The sequence below is a fragment of the Lissotriton vulgaris genome, chromosome 12 (assembly GCF_964263255.1).
Source record: "Lissotriton vulgaris chromosome 12, aLisVul1.2, whole genome shotgun sequence".
Taxonomy (NCBI): domain Eukaryota; kingdom Metazoa; phylum Chordata; class Amphibia; order Caudata; family Salamandridae; genus Lissotriton; species Lissotriton vulgaris.
This window is the reverse complement of record NC_141700.1, coordinates 689,943,140-689,956,389: the sequence shown is the minus strand read 5'-3', so window position 1 is coordinate 689,956,389 and position 13,250 is coordinate 689,943,140.

Sequence of the window (13,250 nt, the reverse complement as noted above, 5' to 3'; positions counted from 1 at the left end):
CTTTTACGCTGCTGGTGCATCACTTTTTGTGACGCACCAGTGGCGTAAAAAATGCGCCTTGTTGCGCCGTATTTACAAAGTGACGCATCTAGGTAGATGTGTCACTTTGTAAACCCCTGCGCCACATTATACCTTCGCCAGGTATAATGTATGCAAGGGGGGCATATTGACGCCAGAAAGGTCGTAGAAGTGACGCAGTGAAATCTATGAGATTTCACTGCGTCACTTCTAGGACGCCGTTGTGTCAAAATCTTAAGCCTGCCTCACAGCAGGCATAAGACTGACGCAGGCGCTTTCACATGGGGCTTGCCCCATGTGAAAGGACTCATTGCTGGAGTTGCGTCACTTTTGTGACACACTCCAGCAATGCATCACTTTTGCTTTTACAGATACGTCAGAAATACTGACGTATCTGTAAGTCCTTGTGCAATGATGCGTCATATTATAAATATGACGCATCATTGGGGTCGCAAGAAGGGCGCAATGTAAAGTGACGCATCGCTGTTTTCTCGCAGCGATGCGTCACTTTTCATAAATGAGGCACTTAGTATTTAGGTAATATATCCATAATATAATAATTAAATCAACATTGTCCCAACAATAGAAGTTATTTAGAAAAGTATATTATTATTTATTCATTCTCATATCCCAAAAGATTATTTTTTATAACAAAAGAGCATCATCATATTATTCAAAACAATACATTCTGTACAACAATATCTACAAAAACCCCACAAGAAAAACCCACCATATTCATTCATTCATTCAAAAGAACCATACTAAACACTAATACATCCATTCAACACCACAACTCTACAACCATGCCATATCAAATAAAAATTAGCAAAAACATACATAAAGTCATATACATATCAAATAAATAAGAAAAATAGAAGAAAAAAGCGAAGAAAATATGTATAGAATGGGTAACAGTGAATTACTTGGATGTTTTTCACCATGAGGTTTCTAATGACATCATATAGACAACAAGAGCGAAATTCGAGTTTTTTATGTCACTTAGCACCCCGAGGTGAAAAGCATCCCAGTAATTACTTTTCTACCCATCTATAATGTTATGTATGGGCCCCAAAATTATCTGCCCCCTGCTTTCAACAACTTCACACGGCAGAGGAGTGATGGAGGAACCATATTATCCCTGTTTCAAATATAAAACATTTAAATAAAATAAATAAATAAATAAGTGACTTCATGAATAAAGAAATAAATAATAGCTAGCTAGCCTCCTACCACCCACCCTCGCCATTCTCTGTGTCTTGACGTCCCTCCCATCCAGAGGCTGTGCCCCCTACTTGGCAGTGCTGCACAGACAGGCTCTCCATGAGTCCTGCTTGAGCAGCCTGGAATTCCGTTATGACGTACCTACAGGAGGTAACAAGCTTTTGTTAACAACTGCTGCTATGTCACAATAGTGAATTATCAGATTTAGAATCTGCTGTTCAAACCAGTGGCTCTTACTGGAAGCTGATTTGCATATAGCCAGTGTCTGACCTAGGGTGGTGTGGAGTGCAAAAAAACGATGGATTTAGGCCCAGATCTTTGTACTGGGGTGAATGTAAGACATTGTTCTGCATTCTGTCCATCAACTGTGTTTTTTGCAATTTTCACCCCGAGTGGGCTGGGTATGCTCAGACGTGAGTCCCAGGCTCTCCACATCACTGGAGTCAAGCTATCCAGTCTGAAGAAGGCTGATAGCCAGAAACCGGTCCTTGGATGCTTGATTCCGGTCTAGGAAAGACATGGTTTAGTAGTTCGGGCTGCACTGTTCCCATGAGGCACAGGGTCAAAGCTGATTTGCTTATAGCCAGTGTCTGACCTAGGGTGGTGTGGAGTGCAAAAAAACGATGGATTTAGGCCCAGATCTTTGTACTGGGGTGAATGTAAGACATTGTTCTGCATTCTGTCCATCAACTGTGTTTTTTGCAGTCTTACTGAAAGCCATACATAACAAATACTTTAAAGCATTTGTTGCTGCTCTGTTTGAAAAGAATACAGAGAATGTGCATCTTTTTTATATACCTTTTACAGTCTGAGTGGGATGTCATGCCATGTAGACACCTGTCAGATAACATCCCTGCCTGAGAAGACTGCTTGCGCCCACTCTCATCAAGCTACCCAATGAAAAAAAATACCCGCCTTTTAAAAACAAAATGATGCTACTTCACATCTGCTTTGGCACTCTGTTCACAGTTATGAACAGGGTATCAGGGCAGCTATCGTCTGCCATGGGATTGTGCTTCACCTATGAAATTTGAGGACTAACTAGGACCCGGACAGATGACGCCTGGAGAGATAACTTCGGCTGTCAGCTCTCCTGGGCCTACTCCTTTGTTATTTTGTGAGAGTGATAAAGGACTGTAAACTGACAGCTGCTCAGTGCAGCATTAACAGGGCAAATTCACTCTTATCTTTAAGCAAGATTAGGGGTGCACCATACGCTTTCAGCTCATGGTCATGGTAAGAACAATATTGCATTGATCTAATGATGCCTAACAGTAACTAGCTCCACAAATAATCCTCACTGCCCATTGCAACTGATACTCATTGCTGTCTGGTTCAGTTGATATTCATTAGCTCATAGGGTCAACAATACTTTTTAATGAGTGGTGCTATTAAGGGTCTATAATGATGGATTCAGTTCAAGAGAATGTTTGAATGTACAGGTAGATAGCTCTCTGTGGAGGAGGCTCTTAGTCACATTTCACAGGAAAATGTGAATGTTCTTTCTTACAAATCTCATTTTGGCAGCTTGATGCTGAGACCACTTGGGTAGACAGAACCTTTATAACCCTATTGCAGGGGCCAAAAGAAGAGATCAAGGGTGAGTGATAGTTCCTTAACAAAAGAGCCTGTCCAAAATATTTGACACAACATTGATGATTGGATATCGACTTAGTGAAAGAAGGACAGAACAAATAGGAGTAAAGGGTCAAGGAGTTGCATTTTCCCATATCAAGACAAACTGAACCTGGGACCATGCCTTCTACATCTACTTCCAGCATCTGGAATTAGGTGTAGATAAAAAATGGAAGCACCTGTGGGCCCCTTTCTCAAGTGTAAAAGGATAGAGAAAGGAAGGCAGGTTTGTGGCTGTACTGTGCTGACTGGGACATTTGGTCAGAGACTGTCCTGTTCAAGTCTGCCCACTGCAAGGTAGAGTAGAACAAAACAATCTCCGAGTTAGTACGTGTTCTGCGGACAGCAGAGATTTAAAACATAAAGAGGGAATTAATGCCTGTGTTTCCTAGCTTTGCTGTCTGCAGCCCATGCATTCACTCAAGATGTTTATTTATTTATTTATTTATTTATTCAAAGTTTTATATAGCGCGAACAGGATCCTTACAGATATCAGAGCGCTTCACAAAGACAGGGAGGGGCAATAGGAGTAAACAGAGATAATGGGAACAGTATAATAGTCAGTGACATGGTAATAACATGGATGATAGAAACAAACATAAAACCAATCCATATATGATCAGGTAAATAACATGGTAACATGGTAATAACATGGTAATAACATGGTAAGTAACATGGTAATAACATGGATGATAAAAACAAACATAAAACCAATCCATATATGATAAGGTAAGGGAGTAGTATAGAGCAGCACAGGTCATTGATCCGACTACAATGGCGTACAGGTGGATCAGTAAACCAACGTGTATCATATCTTGGTCGGTAGTAAGAGAGTAGCGTAATAGTGCCCCCAACAAGTCAAGTATAGTGCCAGGGGATATGCAGAGCAGCGGTACAAGCAATGCAGAGTCTCTGACCCAACATCTGTAGCGATCAGGAGATCTTGGCCAGAAGCAATGTTTTCACCTCTTTCTTGAAGAGTGCAGTGGAGGTGATTAGCCTTGTTTCAGGAGGGAGCGCATTCCAGATCCTGGGTGCCATTCCAGAGAAGGAGCGTTTGTAAGTTTTCGCTTTCCGAAATCTACGAGGTTTCAGGAGTAGATTTTTAGCACTCCTATTGGATCTCGAACCTCCTGATATAGACAGCTTTTGAGCGAGGTAGTTGGGTGCCTTGTGGTGCACGGCCGCGTGTGTCATAGTTGCAATTTTTAGCTGTATTCTGGCTTCAAAAGGCAGCCATTTTAGAGACTTTAGGTCTGGGGATATGTGCGAGTGCTTTCTAGAGCCAGTAATGAGTCTCGCGGCAGCGTTCAGGGAGGCTCTTAAGGGTGCTGTTGTGGATTGTGGGAGACCGCTGAGGGTCGCAATTCCGTAGTCTATTCGAGGGATGACTAGAGCTTGTACAGCAGTTTGGAAGTCTTTGGCCGGGAGGAAGGGTTTAATTTTCCTCAGCGTGTTAATTTGGAAATTAGCTGCTTTTGTGGCTGTGCTGACGTGCTGCTGCATGTCGAGCTTGGCGTCGAGTGTGATGCCTAGGGATTTCGCCGAGTCCACGATGGTAGGTTGGACATTGAGTGCTGTTAGGTTGTTGAGCCAGGTTTGGGTGGTGGAGATTTTCGCCGGAGGTGAGATGAGTAGGAACTCAGTTTTTAGAGCATTCAGTTTGAGGTGATTATCGGCCAGCCAGGATTGGGTGTTAATAAGCGTGGAATTCAGCTGTTTGATATCTTCCGGGGACTGTAACTTTAGGTAGAGTTGTGTGTCATCAGCGTACATATGGAATTGAACATTGGATGCTTGAAGCAAGGTGGCGAGGGGTTCCATAACGAGGTTGAACAGTGTAGGAGAGAGGGTGGATCCTTGTGGAACCCCTAGATCTGCAGGCACAGGTGTAGATAGTACATTGTCGATCTTGAACCTCTGAGACCGGTTGTGAAGGAAAGACGAAAACCATTTGAGAACAGTTCCCGATAGCCCCATCCTAGTACTTAGCAGCTCCAACAAGTTCTCATGTTTGACCGTGTCAAATGCTGACGAGAGATCAAGAAGGATGAGGAGGCAGGACTCATTACGATCCAGAATTTGGAGGGCGTCATCAATTATGTGTGTCATAGCTGTTTCCGTGCTATGTTTCGCTCTGAAACCTGATTGATGAGGGTTGAGGAGGTCAAATTGATCAATGTGTTTTGTTAGTTGGAGTTGGACACATTTCTCCAACAGTTTGGCCAGGGTGGGGATATTGGTGATGGGCCGATAATTGTTTAGGTCAGACGGGTCAGCTGTAGGTTTCTTGAGTATAGGCGTGACTTGCCCCACCTTAAGGGAGTCTGGAATGTGTCCTTGTTGCAAAGAGCTGTTAATGATCTTGGTCCAGAGAGGGAGGAGCAAGGGGATAAAGTCTTTTACAGCATTAGCAGGTAGAGGGTCTGTGTGGTGATTAGAGGGCTTCAAAGTGCAGAGCAGTTTGTGTATAGCTTCTTCCGAGTAGGTGTCGAAGTACTGCCAGGATGCCTTGTTTTTAGGTTGAGTGTCAGCCATTCTGGTGTAGTTGGAGTATCGATTTACATCCATGATGAGGTCATTTCTTATGTTGTCAGTCTTATGTTTAAAGAAAGCAGAGAAGGCTTCACAGTGTGGAGTGTCTTTTGTTGTGCTATTTGATTGTGTGGGTTGTGCCTTTGTTTGGGTCTTGATTAGCTCGAACAGTTTTCTTGGCCTATTCTTCGCTTGGTCCAACTGGCGGCTGAAGAAGTCCGACTTTGTGCGCTTTATTTTCCTAAAGTAGGCATTTCTCTTGTTCTTGAGCTTTTTGAGATGCAGTGCTGAAGGGTCCGATCTCCAGGTGCGCTCTGCCATTCGCATATTACGCCTTTCGTCATTGAGACTGTCATCATACCAGGGGTTAGAAATTTTGGTGGAGACTCTCTTCAGTTGCAGAGGGGCGACTTCATTGACTATTGTATTCATAGAGTCAAGGTAGTGGTCAGTCAGTGATTGAACATCTGAGGCACCTGAAGGGGGAAGGAGGAGGTTGCCGATGTGGGGAGGTAGGGTGGAGGGGTTAAGATTCTTCAAATCCCTTTTCCATGTTTTGGATTTGATTGGTTGAGTAGGGTTAGGTTTAACTTTTTCGTTGATAAAAAAGGTGATAATGCGGTGATCTGACCAATCGCAGGGTAGAATCGCTTCCAGTTGAATAGCGTTCTCTTTGGCAATGATGAGATCGAGTATCGCGCCTCTGTCGTGTGTTGGTTTATCGCATAATTGGGTGAGGTCAAGCGCATTGAGGAAAGTTTTTAGACTATTCACTGAAGTGTCTTTCTGATCGTTCCAGTGGAGATTGAAGTCACCCAGGTAGACTTGAGTGGTCTGCCGACCGGCGTTGGAAGTGATCAGGTCCATGACTTGTTGGGTGAATATGAGATTGTCACCAGGCGGGTGATAAATGAGATGTAGAGTACATACTTGTTTGCCCTCACTGATGATGTCTAGGCAGAGGAGTTCACAGGAGGAGAGGGAGGGTGAGGTGACTTGAGTAACGGAGAGGTTGCTCTTAACAATGCATGCAATTCCCCCGCCCGTCTTGCCAGGAGACCTGTCCAGCCTAATGATGTGATAGTTGGGGGGGACTAGTATGTCCATAATCGGGGTAGAGGCTTCAGTGAGCCACGTTTCCGTTAGAAAGGCTAGGTCTAGCTCCCTATTTAAGACAAGATCCGCGATGTCGGAGGAATGTCTCTGGGCCGATCTGCAGTTTAGTAGGATGCATTTGAGTTTGGGAGAGAGAAGGGTGGTCGAGCTTTCTAGTGTGAGGGGAACTTTCCTGAGGTTGTTAGGGACGGAGCCTCTGTTGTTGAGTGTTGGGAGCCTCAGAGCGTTTGTGGGAATTGTGGGTATGGGGATGTGCGAATTGGAAAAACCTTTTACCGGACCTGGGCCATAAGAGCGTAGGAGAGAGCAAAGGTCGAGGTCCGACAAGGGGCTGAGAACACGACGGGGGCGGTGGGAGTTATTGCGAACGGGGATAGTGGACCATTGCTGGTGTCGTCGGGGGCGAGTGTATGTAGGAAGGGTGCGTCGTTTGTAGGGTAGTGGGATGGTGGGAGGTAGACTGGGCTGTGAGGAGAGAAGGTCTTTGATTGCGTGGATGTCTTTTTTGATTTGTAAAATTTCCTCCTTGACTTGTTGGAGTGTGGATAAGGTCAAGTCAGGAGGGTTGATGAGGTGTTCCGCGGTGCTAATGGGTGGGATGGTATTCAAGGTGTGGACGTGTTTGTGGGCGAGGGGTGTGAGTGGTGAAGGTGAGGCAGGCGGAGGGTGGGAAGCATAGATAGTGACTTCAGTGGGAGGCGGTACAGGTGAGTAGAAGAGTGAGTGAAGGTTGAAGACAGTGGGGGAGACAGGAGGGTAGTGAGGGCTAAGAATAGGAGGTGGGAGAGAGGGGGGTGATAGGGTAAGTGAGGAGGTATGTTCTGTATCTTGTGTTGGGAGGGGGATGACGTTATGAGTGGGAGTGGGGAGGGAGCGGGGAAGGGAGAGGTGTCTGCCATGGGGGGGATGGGGTGGTTGGGTGGATAAACTCCGAGTGATGGTGTGTGCAGATGTAGGCGTGTTGTGGGTGGGAGTTGTTGTGTCGGGTGTGAGAGACACGTGGGTGGGAGTGGAGAGAGAGATGGGGAGGGAGAGGTGTCTGTCGAGGGGGAGATGGGAGGGGGTGAATAAACTTTGGGCGGTGGCTTGTTCTAATGGTGGAGTGTTGTGGGTGGGGGATGGTCTGTCCGAGGGGAGAGGGATGGAGGGGGTGTGTGTGGGGATAAGAAATGTCATGTTGGAGGGGCTACTAGTATGTGCGGTGGGGATATTCGTGACTGTCCTTGGGGAGTGGCGTGCGTTAACAGCGGGTGGGCCATTTACTGGGGTACTGGTGGTAGAGGTGTAGTAGGTGGTGGCTACGAGGTCAGGGGGGATAGTGCTGGCGGACTTCTGGGTTCGGGTCCGCAGTTTGGAGAGGTGCTCTTTGAACTTGGGGAACAGGTTGTCTAGTAGTTCCAGGTTCTTGTCCGTGGCTTGGATCAGGACAATCCCGGTATTATAGATTGTAATGGTAGACCTGCCAGGGAAGAGGTGGGAAGGTGTGATGGTGAGAGTTGAGCCATGGGTTGTTTTCTTGGTGATGGAGACTGTGAGTAGAGATAGGAAAGTTTTTCTCCATTGGGCTCTGCGTGAGGTGTGGAAGATGAAATCAGTATTCAGGGCTCCATTGCCTGATGAGAAGTAGGTGTCAGCAAAGGGTGTTTCCGGGTGCGCCCTCAAGAAGTTGTGTTTGAAACGTTTAGTGGCACTTTTGGAGAGAGGGGTGGAGGGGTAGTTAATTCTAAAAGTGTGCTTGCCGTTGAGCTCCATTTTAGAGAGGCTGTGGTGTTAGGTGTCTGAACTAGGGCGATAGTACACGCTGTCAGCCGCTAGTTACAGGGCCAAGGAGGACACTAGTGAGTGAGCACAGATATAGGGGGTGGAAGTCAGTGTGATCCCCGAACAGCCAGTGCGTGGGAGCATCTTATCAGATGTATCCTATATACAAGGTAGCAGTCAGCTTACACTGTGTGACCAGCTATGCGAGGTAAGGCCTATTAGGTGGAGGCTAAGTTACATATCAGAATGTACAAGGTAGCAGCAATGTAGTCTAGGCTTAGAAAGTGGCTGGGCGCAGTTTGCCTGACAGAGAGAGTTGGATGAGGTAGTAATAATCAGTGCAATATCGTGACGTAGCTTACAATGAAAACCCAATAAGAAAATAAATAAATGCGGAAGCGGACAGCGAATGATGGGGATAAAGGTGAGATATGTGCAGCTTGCCGCATATAAAATACAGGCTAGAATAGAGCTAAACTACTAATGAGTTACTAAATCCCATAAATGTGCATACATATTGCAGTAATAACAGTATAGCACTACAATAAAAATACAATAAAATACAGGCTAGAATAGGGCTAAACTACTAATGAGTTACTAAGTCCCATAAATGTGCATATATATTGCAGCAATAACAATATAACACTAGAATATACGATGGCAGTGTGAAAGCAATGCATACAGTGTAGTAATCCAGTAATGTTCAGATTTGATGTGTGCACGAGAGATGGGTAAAGAAGTCAGACCGCTTTTGCATTGTCGCATTTTAGAAAACTGGATCGTGATATGGTTCCTGATCTCCTCATGTGCACTTATGTTGAAGATGTGTGTAGATGATATTATTTCAGTTATATGATTATTCTTGCACAATCACAACTACAGAGTGCTTAGCAAGAAGTGGCAAAATAATGAACTTCCCCAAAGAACACTGACACTCTTGAATGTTTGTTCAAATTTACTATAAAAGTTCACCCGACAACAGAAACGTTCTTGAAATATGAGCCAGATCACTTTGTAATTTGAGTGTTGCTTTCTGGAGGAACATGATTTTACCAAGTGCACTTTTGTGGTGTGCCTGGTATTGTCCTTTCAGAAGGTACTGGTGAGGCAATAGTGCCTTATTAAATAAGCAGATAGGTCAGAAAATTAAAGACTGCTAGACATGCTCTAAAATGCGTTCCTGAAACTTTGACACAGCATTAGCATTTCATTGTGGTCATTCACAGATGTTAACACAGTCATTAGGCATGCTGTTTGTCATTGAGCAGGTATTCATACAGGACAGTGGCGGAGTGGATGAAGAACAGCCGCTTGAAACTGAACTCAGACAAGATGGAAGTCCTCATCCTTGGACCATCACCCTCCGCCTGGGACGACTCCTGGTGGCCCCCAGCCCTGGGCACCGCCCCCAAGCCAACAGACCACACACACACGCAACCTGGGCTTCATCCTGGACTCCTCCCTCTCGATGACCAGACAAGTCAACGCCGTCTCCTCTTCATGCTTTCACACCCTCCGCATGCTCCGCAAGATCTTCCGATGGATCCCGATCGAAACCAGGAAGACGGTCACCCAGGCCCTCGTCACCAGCCAGCTGGACTACAGAAACACCCTCTACGCCGGAACCACAGCCAAGCTACAGAAAAGACTACAGCGCATCCAGAACGCCTCCGCCCGACTCATCCTGGACATCCCTCGACGCAGCCACATCTCCGGCCACCTGAGGAACCTGCACTGGCTCCCCGTCAACAAGAGGATCATGTTCAGGCTCCTCACCCACGCACACAAATCTCTCCACAACCTGGGCCCCAAGTACCTCAATGACCGCCTGACCTTCCACACGCCCACCCGCCAGCTACGGTCCGCCAGCCTCGCCCTCGCCGCAGTACCACGCATCCGAAGAGCCACCGCCGGAGGCAGATCCTTCTCCTACCTGGCGGCCAAGACATGGAACTCCCTCCCCATCCACCTTCGGCTGACCCAGGACCACCTCGCCTTCAGGAGACAACTCAAGACCTGGCTGTTCGAGCAGTAGCGGCCCCCTTCCCCCAAGCACCTTGAGACCCTTCCGGGTGAGTAGCGCGCTATACAAGTGTTGTGATTGATTGATTGATTGATTAGGAGCACATCAAAACATTGTACAGTGAGAGTTGACTCTAGTTTATCAGTAACAATAAACCTTCTCACAGGAAGCAAATTAAGTGTATAACCCAGATTGTCAAGCATCTAACGAAATGTTAGTGTAAAACATAATTTAATCTCACTTTTCATGGAGGGGTGGATGCAGAATTTCATCTATAGTCAGTCACGCCCTTAGACACCTACCAACCTCAAACATTTTCGAAAGCTCAAGATTCAGGAGGAAACAGGGTGTTGTTGTTTGCATTGATCCTACATTTTAAATATTTTGATGATGATGATGATGATAATGATTTACAATTAGGAGAATGACAAGTAACTTATGTCATGCTTGTTAAGCTATTGAATTGACAAAAAAGAAACTGTAGACTCTGAAACACGTACTGGTTGTGCAAGGGGTGTGCAATAACTGTTCATTATGCCATCAATATATAGAGCTGTATGCGATTGTTAGAAATGGGATTCCTAGAAATGGGATTTTTATTGGCTGAGGTATGCACCCAGGCCAAACAACAATCACCATTCTAGTTAGAGTAAGCTAGATTCACACTAAGGGATAACCTGTTCTCACCCTCTGGTAGCTTGTCACAGAGCAGTCAGGCTTATCTAAAGAGGCAATGTGTTAAGCATTTGTGCAGCACACACACACACACACACTGTAATACAATGAATACACCACACAAAGACTTCATATAGGTTTAGAAAAATAGAAAATATTTATCTGAGTAAAATAAGACTAAAATCCAATCAGTAGAAGACAAGATAATACATTTTAAAAAGTACATTCAAAAATAGTGCTTAGGGGAGGCAAGATGGCGGCCGCTGCGGTGGCTGTGTGAGTAGGCTGTGGACTCCCCCGTTGTAACCTTTCACTGTGTTGCCGATGTAGCCCATTCAGGAGTGGCTACCGCATCGTGATTGATATTTGCGGTGTCTTTTGAGTGGAAAAATCTTTGGTGAGTGCCTTGGGCGGAGAGGCTCCACCGCGTTGGGGGAATACAGCGTCTTTCGGCGGTCTCGCTGGCTCGCTGACTCGGCAGAGACCTGGAGGTGGAGTCGCGGAGCGAGAATTGGAAAAGTGTGAAGCGGAGAGGAAAGTGTGTGGAGATGAGTGGAGGGCCGTATTCCGGCTGATCTTTGGGACGATTTTCAGGCTTTTTTTCATTCTGACTCGATACTGACTAGATACTGACTCGATATTGACTTAATCAGATTCAGAGACAGAGTTAGGAAATGGTTCCTAAAGGTAGAGGGGCCAAGACTTGCGATGCTGCGGTAAACAGTTTGTCTTCGACCTTGACCTCAGTCCCCCCGGGGGACTCGACCAGCGGGGCAGGTACTCCTAAGGCCACTCTGAAATTAAAAAATGGGGCCAAAGGGACACCGGCTTGCTATGAGGGGGCAAATATGCCGGGAATGGCAGCACAGTCTGTGGTGGTCAACTTGGTGGAAACAGCTGGGGGTAGCAACCCTGGCGCTGTGGGATTAGAGAATGGATCTCTCCGATCTCCAAGGAATGTGCAACAAGATATCTCTAAAAAAGACAGTGTAGTGCCTGCTATTTTCCATAAAAGAGTGGCATCCAGTGGTAAAGTGGGGGTCCAAGCCCAAGTCAACCAAGTAAGTCCACCTTTGAATCAAGCAGAAACATTTAATGTTGTTATGGAGGACGCTGCTGCAGCTAGTACTAAATCAAGTAATATGGAGGGGTCATTAAGTGCAGGTAATGTGGATACTGTTGCTTTAGAAGGGCTGGATATGGGCAACAATGGCCCCAGTGTACTGGAAAAGATGAGTGATGTAGATTCTGCTGGGTCAGGTGGAAAATGTTATTCCATGTCGGACCTCTCAACTGTCTCGGGAAATGTTTCAGAGAATGATAATGATGATAATGGCAATGACAGTCTGAGTATAATCGGGGATTGGGGAGATGAGATAGACTCACATCTAGGTGAGGATGATTCCTCTTTGGAGCGATCTGCAAATCAAGAGACTGTGAGGAAAATACAGGAACACGGGGAGCATGATATGAGGATACCTCTGGTCCAGCCTGCGTAGGACAGCACACCCGGTATACACTCTGCACACTCTGCCCAGTCAGAATCTGCTGGTGGTAACCCTGGTGAGGCCGATGATGAGATCATGCTAAGCATGATATATGAAATTATTATGGCCCACAGGCAAGAGACAAAGACAGAAGGCTTACGCACACAAGGGGCAGTGCGTACATTACAAAACACGGTCCGTTGCATTGTGAAATCTTGCGCTGAAACAACTACAAGGGCCATGGAGGCAAAAGAACGTATTTCCGGGGTAGAAGATTCATTGGGAAAACAACAGACGGCCATCACAGAACTGCAAAAGACTAGGGTGGACATTGATTGAAAGATTACAGATATGGAAAATTGGTGGAGTCGCGGAGCAAGAATTGGAAAAGTGTGAAGCGGAGAGGAAAGTGTGTGGAGATGAGTCGAGGGCCGAATTCCGGCTGATCTTTGGGACGATTTTCAGGCTTTTTTCATTCCGACTCGATACTGACTCGATATTGACTTAATCAGATTCAGAGACTGAGTTAGGAAATGGCTCCTAAAGGTAGAGGGGCCAAGACTCGCGATGCTGCGGTAAACAGTTTGTCTTCGACCTTGACCTCAGTCCCCCCGGGGGACTTGACCAGCGGGGCAGGTACTCCTGAGGCCACTCCGAAATAAATAAATGGGGCCAAAGGGACACCGGCTCGCTATGAGGGGTCAAATATGCTGGGACTGGCAGCACAGTCTGTGGTGGTCAACTCGGTGGAACCAGCTGGGGGTAGCAACCCTGGCGCT